This window comes from Primulina huaijiensis, unplaced genomic scaffold, assembly GCF_012295235.1.
Source record: "Primulina huaijiensis isolate GDHJ02 unplaced genomic scaffold, ASM1229523v2 scaffold32015, whole genome shotgun sequence".
Taxonomy (NCBI): Eukaryota; Viridiplantae; Streptophyta; class Magnoliopsida; order Lamiales; family Gesneriaceae; genus Primulina; species Primulina huaijiensis.
Genome location: NW_027357518.1, coordinates 257,572 through 270,545, shown reverse-complemented (window position 1 = coordinate 270,545; position 12,974 = coordinate 257,572). Strand labels below are relative to the sequence as shown.

The 12,974-nt window shown below is 33.7% G+C and overlaps 1 pseudogene; it reads right to left on the bottom strand.

Moving 5' to 3' along the window:
- Positions 1 to 8,030: 8,030 nt before the first annotated feature.
- LOC140967998 (probable polygalacturonase) lies at positions 8,031 to 12,525 on the bottom strand (annotated as a pseudogene).
- Positions 12,526 to 12,974: the final 449 nt, after the last annotated feature.

Here is a 12,974-nt window from a genome sequence, read left to right as displayed (position 1 = left end):
AGGCCAGAGGCTCTACAGGGAGAAGGAACAAATCTTGTTTTGCTACAGCCTTTATTATATTGGAACACACATTTTACCTCATATATATTTCTGTTTGTATTATGTTAAATATCTCAGATCGGCTGGATTAAGTTATAAAAAGTTATATATATAGACTTGAACAATCTTACTTTTTGAACTAGTTTTTGGGGTTGAGTTATGTCCAAGTCTAAATCTTAACACATTATTATTAGGCGTACATCCATTAGATTTTTTCAACACGCACACACACTCACACACACACACACACACAGATATATATATCTCGCGCGCGTACACGCGTATATATTTTAACTATGTTGTCCATATTTGTGTCCACCAATAGCACCTATTCAATGTGATAAAACATACAAAATTGTTTATCTAATAAATGAGTATCATCACATTGATGAACACAAAGATGAACACGGTTGTTGGATATATGATAGACAAGAAATTATATTTGGGATGAGCGATGTGGTCGGTNCACACTACTATATATATATATATATATATTTTCATTTAAATAAAATTTAATGTTTGGTCACCAAGGGTGTATTATATATCTTTAGTAAACGAATTCTGGTCATAAATTAATTTAAAATATAGAGCATGAAAAAATCCACACTACTCCACTTATCACTGACTCAGTAGGGATATGATCTGGAAGTAGTTTTAGTTTATTCTGTATTATATTATATTTTTACTAATTAGAATAATAACCTCATTACAATACATAGTTAACCTAATAAGTCAAACATGATTAAACTTAATTTCGATCCAAATTTCATGAACAAAATAACCCAAGAAATGCTAGCTATATTTATTAATTTTCTCAGTTTATCTTTATTTTTATGAAATATAAATTTTACCTCACAAAATACATAAAATATATACTGTCTTCTACTGTTGTGCAATCCCAGATCTATCTCCTACAAAAATTATATATGTACACAAACACACGCACCAGTTCAAAGAATACATATTTGAACAATAAAAACAAAACCGCGGGAGTGAAATCATGACAAAACCTGTAAGAAAATAATTCTTGTGGGGATGGAATATAAAAAGAAAATGCGGGGACATTTTTTTGTAGTTTAAAATCGCATCATTGCATGTGATGTGGGCAATAGTTGGAGCAGGAAGAGGACCCCCCACGAAGGAAAAAAAAAAGATATATGGCAGCCTTTTTCGTTTCGAACTTTGTTGAATGGAAGCACAGTGGGAGAAATCGTGTCTTGTTCTCCTTGTAACCTTAACTATATAAAGTGTGATTCTGAAATGCGATTGTACATGAAATAATGTATCACATCCCATATTGATATGACCAAATTTGTTGATGCTAAGCTTCGACAAGAGACTCATTGCTAAGCTGCAGGAATCTGCCCTTCTAATTTCTTCTCTCTTCTTTTTCACCGTTTGCTTGTCCTTAGAGGATGTCGACTCCTAGCTAGGCGTGATCTATCGTATTTACAGAAATGATACTTTAGATTTCATAAAAATCTTGCAAATATTTGCCACCGCCCTCGTGGTGTAGCATAGATCTCACCCATGCGAGGAGAGGTGTGAGTTCAAATCCATGTTATAACAAAAATATCTTGCTCAAGTTGTAATAAAAAATTCTTGCATAATTTTCAGATTCAAGTGATGACCCGATTACTAGATCAGCCACTGGTTGTGCATGCATTATTCCTTTCTTGATTAGTGAAGACTACATATAAAACATGGCCAATTCCCTTCACTAATATATTTTTAGATTTATTAGATCAGCCACAGATTAGTTGTTTTTTTGGTGAAACTTTATTTCTTGTTAGCTTATAATTCTATTTATTTTAATTTTGTGAAACTGACTCTTTTTCTATCAATCGGTTTCTCAGTTTGATTTCTCCTCTTTTGCTGCTAGTTGCTTTTTCATTTTTGACTTATTGTCGTTTTATTTACTGTCTTAATCAATTAATTTGCACTTTTTTAGTCATTTTTCATTTGAGTGCGTATGTGACATTAGAAAATGACGACATATCATGAAAAAATGCTAATATGGCGATGAACATTATTGTTGACTTATCAAATGTTAAGTCATCACTTCGGTTAAAAAAAAATTGAAAAAAGAAAGTGCAAGTAAGTGGACTAAAATTGTAACTTGACCAATAAATTGAACACAAATTAAAAATGTATATGTTACAAGAACAAAAATAAAATTAATTTCCCAATNAAGTTGTGGGGACGTTCATGCAATTGTTAAAATTAATTAGAAAGATTTTTAAAAAATATTTTTTTTGAGGAGAAAAGACCAATAAATATTTGGTTAACTATATAGTACTTTATTGATGGAATCAGTACTTGATTTGATTCGGTAAGATTAGATTCATATTCTACAAATTGACGTACCAAAGTTTAACTTCACGGCGTTGAAGAAAATTCAACATTTAATCCAGAGTTCTTATTTTAAATTTTTTTACCTCAGATTAAAGAAATATAATTTTAAAGTAGATCTAAAATCAAGAAAGTGAATTTAAAAAAAATTTATATAGTAATTAATCATAGCATGTACAATTTAAATCGATTCTCATCTAAATATTTGATCTTTTTTAGAAATAAAAATATACAAAAACATGGAACTACATGCCGAATTTTTTTTTAAAAAAAAAAATTATGAGTTACGATAGGATAAAATTATTATGTCTGTTGTTTGAAGAAAATCTTGCGAATCATAATTTAATTTCAAGTACCATAATATATCACAAGATCCAATAGCTTACATTAAACAACATTGTTTGAAAATTGGGAGGAAGTTGTATAATATTAATTATAAATCCAACTTCTTTTCTTCAATAAATATTCTTAACAACAGCATTTTTTTTTTTAACAACAGCATTTGAAAATGCCATTTTGGTCATAATTACTCTAATACTCAAAAGGCCTCTCATCATTAATATTTAAGGCAGTTGTTGATTTTTCTCCACAATTCTCACCTTTTTGTCAGATCTGAGTATATTTGCCTGTAAATCCAAACACAGAAGAGAAAGTATAAGTTTATGGAAATACCAAGAGAAGTGATAAAATAACAGCATAATTATGTAAGGAGGGCCAATCCCAATAAAGTTAGACTCAACATACTACACATATTAGAATTTCTTCTTTCGTTTTTTTTCATTTTGTAAGTAATGCTTTTCTCAGCTTCGCTCCTGGTTCTATACACGAACCTGATCATCCGTAATTTCAACGGCGAAGCCATCGACGATGACCAAAGAAAGGGTTTTGTTATAGGTTCCGGGCTGGAAGTTCTTGGCCAAAACCTCGTCATGTTTTCTACTCAAGTACAGATCAAGTTCATTTCCGCCTCTCTTTGCTCTGACAATTTTACACAATTATAACCAAACCAAAAAAGTTGTATCCGTCAAATTAATATTGTATGCTTAAAAAAAACACACACACACACAAAGAAGCACACAGTGAAGGTGAGAAAGAATTTACTTGCTAGATCGAAGCCTTTCATACTCTGGATCATAGTTCAAGAAAACAAAATGAAGCTCACATTTTGTGTCATCCATTATCACAATTCTTAGGCAAAAAAATCCCTTTTCTGCCTCAGAATGTATTAAATTTGACTCCCTACAGAGGAATGGTGGCAGTGGTAGTAGGTGCCTATTTATACATGTTAACTAGGTCTTGGGAAGGAATACAATATGAGCTATTTGGATTTTATGAATTTGGAGCAAATATAAATTTATTTGTCAAATGAGGAGAAGATTAAATTAAGATAGCCGAGGACAAACAAATACTTATTGATTCGTCTTTTATGAAAAAATTACAGCCACCCTTTCATAATTGGACGTGACTGATAGAAATTATTATTTTTTTTTTTCAAAGATGAATTAGAATAGTCACCTAAAACATTGATCTTGAATTTATCTAAAAGTTGTCATTTCTTTATCTTTGAAACGCTTTTAAAAACTACTTCAAGATTAAGTTGTAATATAGAATAATTCTCACACACGGTTGCCCCATAGCTTGGATGCTTAATTCTTATAAATGATATTTTACTTGATTTCCGACGAGTAATTAATAATGTTATTGAATACTGGATGGATGGATCGCATCATGTATCCAACCATGATTTTGACTTCAACTTTCACAAGCTTGGGTTTGTAAAGTCAACATTAAATAGAATTAATAGACTTGGTAAACTAATTAACTATGACACTTTAAGTCCACAATATGTGTCATTTCATGCCTAGCCTTGTGGCGATTTAGGATGCTCAAATTGACAATCAGCACACCAAATATTCGCGTTGACAATTGCTCAAATTGAGAGTTTTTGTATGTTATTTTTGAGTTTTTTTTAAAAAGTAATTTTAATCATTTTTCCTCGCCACATCAGCACTCTCACGAAAAAATTACTAAAATTACCAAAATTCGAAATGATCAATAATAAACTAAATTTTGTTAATATAGATTACTAAAAATTATTAAGAGACAAATATATATATGATCAAAATTGTAATTTTTCATATTCTTTGCTTGTATAATATAATATACATATACATTATATATCTTAAAGATGACATTATATCAAAAAATAAAGATATGTTGGGCCGTTTTTTTTTAAAAAAAAAAACAATTTCGGTCCAATTAATCATTTATTTGTACTTATATATTTAGTTTTAACTAAACAAAGTCTAAAAAAAGGGGAAGTTGGTGAAAAATCCTCAATCAAAATATTTTTTTGGGTTCACTCCCTACCCACAAAATTGTGGTACTATGTCATATAAAATGTGCTACACTTCATGTGAAAATGTGGTACTAAAAAAGTACCCAAGGACTGAACACAAAAAAATCGACGGCTGGGGACTGAAGGCCAATTTCCCTCTAAAAAAACCAACACCTTTGACAATGTCAATATTCAATAATGCTATCATTTCTAGATCTTACAGTGTTGTATGTAAATTTCTTCAAAAGCTCAATGATACATTCTCAAGGACAGCCATTGAATTACTCCATTGTATATAATAATGCATGCCATATATATAATCATTTCTTTATAACCCATGTTAATGAATTAAGCTCTAAACTATTCGTTGTTTTAAAAAATTCGCCATAATCGTAATTACTTTGAAAAAGCATATTTATGATTAATTAAAAACTTTAAACGATGCAAATCATATTAACATTTAGTTAAACATCAATTATATTATTATCTGGCATTAAACTAGTTAATAATAGCTAGCCAAATAATTTTACGCCTTAGTCTATATTTAACCTAGAGTTAGTCTCTTCACCCCTAAAGTACCATTAGATCATGCAGGATTCTTGAATAGTTGGCAACTTGGGAACTCTTTGGTTTCGTCGTACGTACGTCAGATCGTGATTCCACGTATCAAACCAGCAATCCATGAAAATGGGGGACAGATGATCACCTGTCATTCAGTAATTGCTCCAATGTACACAACTACGGGAATTCTGTTTCTTTCTTGTCCAACGAAGTAAAAATTATGTGGGTTATTTTTTTTTTTCATATCCGTTAAATTTTTGATTATTTTCATAAATATTTATTTATTAATTATTTCAATGATAAATACATATTTATCATCCTTATGTGATAAAAAATTTAATGAAAATAGAAGATAGGTAATTCATAAGTTTAGAATTTATCAAGCGTGAGCCTGCGCGAGAAAAAAAACGTATATTAATTTAAACCTCCAAAATAATTTTTACATAGAAACATTAACGTACGGTCATATATAATTTGGAGACCTCGTGTAATGTTTGAGATGAGGGAACACATACATATTCTTGATTATTTGTACACAGTATTACTAAAAATTCTACATTTCTGTATATTTAATTATAATTATTTGAATATATATGTATGTATGTATGTATGTATGTATGTATCTTGAAAGGATATGTTGTATGGTAGGCCTTTGCACTCGCTTCACTATTTGTACATCCCAAGGCGATTTCGTAAACCTTGCTCGCTTGCTTTAGTTGTCTTCCATCCACGTACAACTCAAACAAGCAATAACTATTTTTCGCCTGCAGTGAAGCCTTCAATTAGTATATCCATCACCGTGACTACCCCGAAGTTATGTATGTCGCTCTCACGCGACATCGTTTCTGTGTGTACTTGCTCCGGTTGGGGTGACACTTGACAGAGGCACAATCTTCCCCGGGTCGTGATGTCCATGACGTTTCTCGGTCAGTTGGACGGAACCGTAGTTCGAAAGATACAAACTCAAACTGAAACAGGTTCAGCGGACAAAAAACACTGAATACTGTTACAAATTATTCAACACTTCGTTAATTTTTATCCAATAATTGTACATGTCACGCCCCGAGATCAGGGTTAGTCGACACCGACGTTACTTAACAATCGCATAATCGTCAAACAACAAGCCTCGTAGTACAGTATATACCAAAACAAGTTTATTTCTCATAATCAACAAAAGAATCGTCTTTACAACTTAAACACCAAAATAAACTGATTAAAATGTTTTAATAGTGCGGAAGCGATAAACATAAACTAAGCTTTAAAACTTCTGGAATAACTCGAGATCTTCTACCATCCCCAAAATTGATCTTGCTCCTCTTTATCCATTTGCTCTTCATTCTTATCTGGGTGAGGAGGAAGTAAGGGGTGAGTATTTTGAGAAATACTCAATAAATGAGGGCCGATCGTACATAACAAATATCAAGGATATACATACGAATAAATTATCAAAATCTCAATATTAAGTATGTTGAATCAAATACTAACACAAATACGAATATAGCACTGAAAATCATCTTATTTTCTATGATTTCACTGATCAGTCTCCTATATGTTAATCCTCTAAGGGGCGAAGCCAAAAGAACAGTTATTATAACCCACCGCATCAGGGCCTAAACAAAGCATATCAAAGTTTGGAATTTCCTTTACCATTTCTAAATCGAATCATTACAGTGCATTTCAAATAATTCAACATGCTTTCAAATATTATAACTGAATAACTGATATCGAACAACGAATAATTCAAGGGATTTCATACCAAATGGAAACGAATATATCATTCCGATCGAATTTTCAAAGTCACATTTAATTTATTTTCGAAATATATCATACTCACTTAAAAAGAAAATAAGTGTGCCAAATATTTTATATAATAATATATATATTCAAAAGTCCACTTTAAAAATAATTAAATAAGTTAACCATATATATTAAAAAAATATACATATCAAGAGCCACTTAAAATAAACATAAGTGTGCAATTTTATATAATAATATCAAAAACCCACTTACATGATTTTGTTTGGATTAAAACGCTAGAAGGACGTGTTAAAAGAACTCCGTTCGAACAAGGTCGCGACAAAGCTTCGAACTCGGCTGCTGTAATGCTTCGAATTTGGCATGTTTTCCAGCAGCTACATTTCGAATTTCTGTAGCTACGGGGAGGGATTTTGCAGTATGTGAGGTGGGATTACTACCACCTAGGTTCTTCTTATATAGGCTTGGATAGTCAGCTACAAGGTAAGCTTTTATCACTCCCTTAATGTTGCTAATGTCTTAGTCAAAGGGATGATTACACTCTTCTCTCCCAAATGAACGTGGCCTCTTCTTGATTCGAAATACACATCTGATATTCATGCTGTAATGGTGAGTGATTTTGGCTTCCTGAAGTGCAAATGAAGAGTGATTTTGAGCTGCATGAATCTCCTCCAAGATTGGTGCACTTCCATATTGCACGGTCTTCACAGTACATATATGCAGTGAGGTTCAGCAGGTTTAGAAAGAAAAATTAAACTAAATGTAATTTAAATTTACTTGGTTATCTTAATCATCTTGATGTGTTGAACGTGTTTATTTGATTTGAATAAGAAACGTCACCCACCAATAAAATATTTTTATTTTCAATGTTATCGCAAAAAAGGAAACTCGAGATTTTTCCTTCACATGACTCCATATTATTTAACTCAAATAACTAATTTAGAAAATAAATAAATGATTCAGTCAAAGATACGAACGACTGAACGAGGCATAAAAGTGTGATAATTGCCACTAGTCACGGTACGAGGAAATTTCATTAAACACGGTTGTGCTTGACTGAAAACCATGATTTCAAAATTCGTTTATTTGAAATAACCATAATTTCCCTCATGATTTTAATCAAAAGATTGAACAAATTTCACAAACTCTCAGAAAGAAGACGAGCAAGCACCGAGCTGCTGACTGCTGGTCAATTCAGAACATGGCCAAGGGCTCACTTGAACCGCAGCTCCACTCACATCAGAGCACTGCCATGGAAGATTTCTCGAACCCGGGGATCCACCAAGATTGATATTCGAAAGACAGATCCCAATAAATGGTGCATTCTTCAGCCCGTGAATCAAACCGGGTTGTTGAACCTTCTCGCCCCACACGTTCTTGATTGTGATGTCTTTCAAAGTTGGCAGAGCATTCGGATTATAGTTGTCGTCAGGGTGGTCTCCAACATCGCCCGAGATTTTGATCCCCTTTCGTGCATTCTCTATGAAAATGTTAGAGAAAGTGATGTTTCGTATAGTTCCTCCTCGGCCTACATTGGTTTTCAAATGGATTCCAACTCCCATATTAAATAGATTTACATGCTCTGCTAAAACGTCCTGAACTCCACCGGAGGTTTCACTTCCAACAGCAATTCCAGCAAATGGTGATGAACCAGTTACTCGTCTAATTGTTATACCTTGACTAGGGCGATTATAAGCGGTTCCATATTCATCCCACCCACTCTTCACTGCTACGAGGTCATCTCCTGTCGATATGTAGGAGTCCTCGATGCATACGTGGGTGCTCGAGTCTATATCAGGAAATAGCCAAAAAAGGAAAAATAGAATATCAGTCATATTTCATGCGTGGTAAATAAACCATGAAAGAAATACACCCCTCGTAAAAAACGTGAGTTCCATTACATTTCTTGACACAACTTACCTGGATCGATTCCATCAGTGTTGGGAGAGTCCGAAGGAGCCAAGATGGTAACGTATTGAACGACAACATTGCTGACAATAGCAAAAGAAATAACTTAAAAGAGATGCTCTCTGTTTTACCGTTTCAAGTTTCCAACTTTAAACCCAAATAAAAGGCAAGGGATATCAAAATTAACTTGGCACGACAATACATAAGCTTTAGGACAGCCGTCTCGATATGCTTCTGTGTGATGAAACTAAATCACATACTAGTCAATAGCTTACTAAATTATTTATCTAACATTAATTTATTATGATCCAAGTATGACCCAGAATTTTGGTTTTTAAAAACCAAAAAATGCAAAAGGCCCAGGGACAAATACATTTATGCAATTACCTGCAATACACCGGGTGTATGTTCCAAAAGGGTGAGTTCTTGAAAATAACATTGGAAATTATTATACTTCTGGAGTTCATCAATTCAACGAGGTTAGGCCTAGTAAACTGAAGAGTTCTTTGCCTCCACATATTCCACCAAACTTCACCTTGACCGTCAATCGTCCCATTTTCACCTGAAAAAGTGAACAAAAATGAAATTGCCCCTTTACAAAGTACAAAATAGAAAGGGACCGCATTTTGTTTATTTAGTCCTTGAGATGAGATGATTCCACTCATACCGACCTGTGATTATCACATCATGTAGCCCATCGCCATGGATGAAGCTCATATACCTTCCTCCGGGCAGTTCTCTTCCTCTTCCATAAGAAGGCAGCGGATTTATCAATGGCCATTGATCAGTATCCTAAAGCATTGGGTATGAAAAAAATGGAAGCTCCACCCCATATGTGTAAGCATAATAAAGGATGAGGACAAGAAATGATAACATTGTTTTAGACATATGAACATAATAAAGTTCACAGGTATCATTATCGTAAACAAGCAATCTTATACTATTTTATAATAGACTCAAAAATTATAACTAAGAATGAAACAGATGAAGGAATCTAACACAGGCATGCAGTATCACCCTTGCACCTTTACGACCATGCATTCAATATATGCATGAACAGTTTTGCACTCTTTCAGCAGAAGCTATGCTAATACAACATCATTGTTTAGTTCTTCCAAACGTAAGAATAAAGATGTGACCTTTCATAACGAAGGTGACAAACCATGTTGTCTTACCCAAGGACAGAGGGAGAGAAAGTGATCAGAAACAGTCAAATCTCTCCCTGTCACATTTTACCATATGAAATTATGAACGTATATTTTCCGGTGATATATACAACATAATATGATATTTCACTCTCTATATTCATTTTCTAGCTCCTCCAATAGTCTTATCTCTACAGTTCAGATATTTATTATTTTTTTCGAAAGATGTTGTCATGTTGTTCTCTGGGATAGCTGGCAGGCAATGCTGCATTGAAGCTAGTCAATAATTGACAATAATATGCTCAAGCCAGCTCCTCGGCCCACACACCCCTTTGATGTTCACCGTAACATCTTATTGTTCGCCATTCAATCCCGAAATAATGTAATAGCCTCTCACATCAACTCAACATCACTCCATTAAAATCTCATCAATCACCGTACATATGGGCCGGTCAAGTTTTCCATCAGAACTTTTAATCACATCGTCCTTGTATGTTCGTTTTCATAATCGAATACTAACTCATCTAACAAATTGATCAAAATCAGCTAACAAATTGATCAAAAGTATCGACACGTCTAACTTACTTATTAGATTAGATCAGTGGCCGAGCCAGAAACCTAATGAATAGGCAAAACCGAAGATTAAAAACATTTAAAAAACACGATGGGAAAAAACATTTGCTTCTTTGATCTTTCTTACATAAAAAATCCAAAAGGAAGGGTGTAAATGGTTCCAGCTTGTTTCCCTCTCCCTTCACCACTATCTTATAACTTACCAACATAACCACTCACACAGTAATGAATTTCACTTAGGGTGGGAGAATGCAAAATGCTTATAGTTTGCGACATCGTTTCTACATGGTATGGGATCACAAGTTCCAAATCCTAACGTACATAACTCTATATACTTCTTAAGCTGGTCTGCCATGCTTAATGTTACACCTTTGTTGCCTGATGTCCGACCAATTAGTGTGTGTCACTTGGGGACACGTTAAGGCACAGTACTATCGTTTGAGCCTCCTCCCAGTAGCACAGACTTTCGGAGAAAATGGCTCCAACCTCAAACACATTCAAATCGTAAGGGAACTTAATGACAGAGCGGCTTTTTTTCCCACAGAAAAAAATCCATAACAATCCCAGAAACTCAAATTAAATAGTTATTCGTGCCTCAGAAGTTTAAATATCAAGATAAGACGAGATAGAGACAGGGACTATTCCAATGAGATAATGAAAGGAGAACGTTTGTATACCGTTGTAGCTTTGATAACAGCATTTCTAGCCAAGAACAGAGTCATGTGGCTAGTGAGATTAAAGGGTCCTGTTAAAAACTCTCCAGCAGGAACATAAAGTAAAGAGCCACCCGGCCTCCTCAACAGCTGGATTTGGTATATTGCCTCCTGAAACGCCTTCGTGTTCAAAGTCACTCCATCGCCAAAAGCACCAAAATCCTCTAGCGATATGGCTTCGGTACCTGATTGGTACAATTCCCGAGCATGTAACCCACTCGGCATTGGCCAATCTAGAGCAATTTATCAACAGAGATATAACCCCAAAGGACAGCAAAATCGAAACAACAAATGGGTGCTGGTGCATTTTGAACTGGTTCTTAATTATGTTTCCCGAATTCTTAGCAAATCTGGTGGGGGGTTGAAACTTGTAAATGGATTTAGTGAAGAAAGGACAAGATGGTTCAAAGAAAAAATATTTCTTAATCAAAGTGGAGTAGACTGAGCTCAGGCGAAGTGGCGGAAAGGAATTATTTATGAATAATGCGTCACAAAAGTTAAGATTTTTTTAATTATTTTGTAATTAAGCCAAATGGTAACGATACAACAGAAAAATTCAGCAATTTTCCGCTTCAACAAAGGCAACACAGCGGAAAAGTCTGAAAAACTGCATGCTCCATCAAATATTCAAATACTAAAAAAATGAGATTTGGAAATGATACAAAGAGAAAACTCCAAACAAAGATCTCCCAAAATGATTAGACCAAATCTGCGATTAAAAAAAAATGAAAACAATAAGCACAACTCCAATCATAAAGAATGATGGCTACAAAAAAGTAGAAACTTGGTACTAAAATAGAAGATGCGGAAGAAAACACAGGAAAGTGAACAAAAAATGCAGAAAGTCATACAAACACAAACAAACCCATCACTGTGTGTGTGTGCGCGCCTGAAAAGGTTACCCGCGGAGCTCCTCTTTGTCATGAAGTAGCCGAGTTTCAAAGTGATAAAGAAAGTGGTCACCACCGACCGAGAGAGGAGAAAGAAGGACCTTTATTATTATTCATTACATTAATAAATATTTTATCATGGAACAGAAGAAAAAGATGCTGCATAAACAATCAAGAGACTGACATATGAATTGTTAAATGGACGAATAACTTCAGATTTCGACTCATGTTCCCTCCTTGGTTGTGAGTGTACAAACATTATCCGCGGCACTTTAGCCACAATCGAGGTTCCCTTCGAGAAAAATTTTGGTGTTAAATATTAACAAGATGGGATTTTAATTTTATATATTTGAATTATTAGTATTTTTATTTGTACACATATGTTATACAAGCTTGAGCTTGTTAAATCATTTTTTTTTTCTAATCTTATTTACATAAAATTTGCATAAATTGTGTTGTTTGAGGTTCACATATCACAATAGCATGTGTCGACAGGCCCTTGCTAGCCTGAATTATGGAACAGATGCACATGCTTGCCAAATGCCAGGTCATTTCATTAAGATTAAAGTTTGTCTTCTCTTTATATTTTTTTTTACGTAGATTGTATTGTATATAATATATGTTTTATTTTCGCTCGCCACATGAATTATGTAAGAGAGTTAAAATTGCAATTTTTTCATGGTAAATTACTTTTTTATAT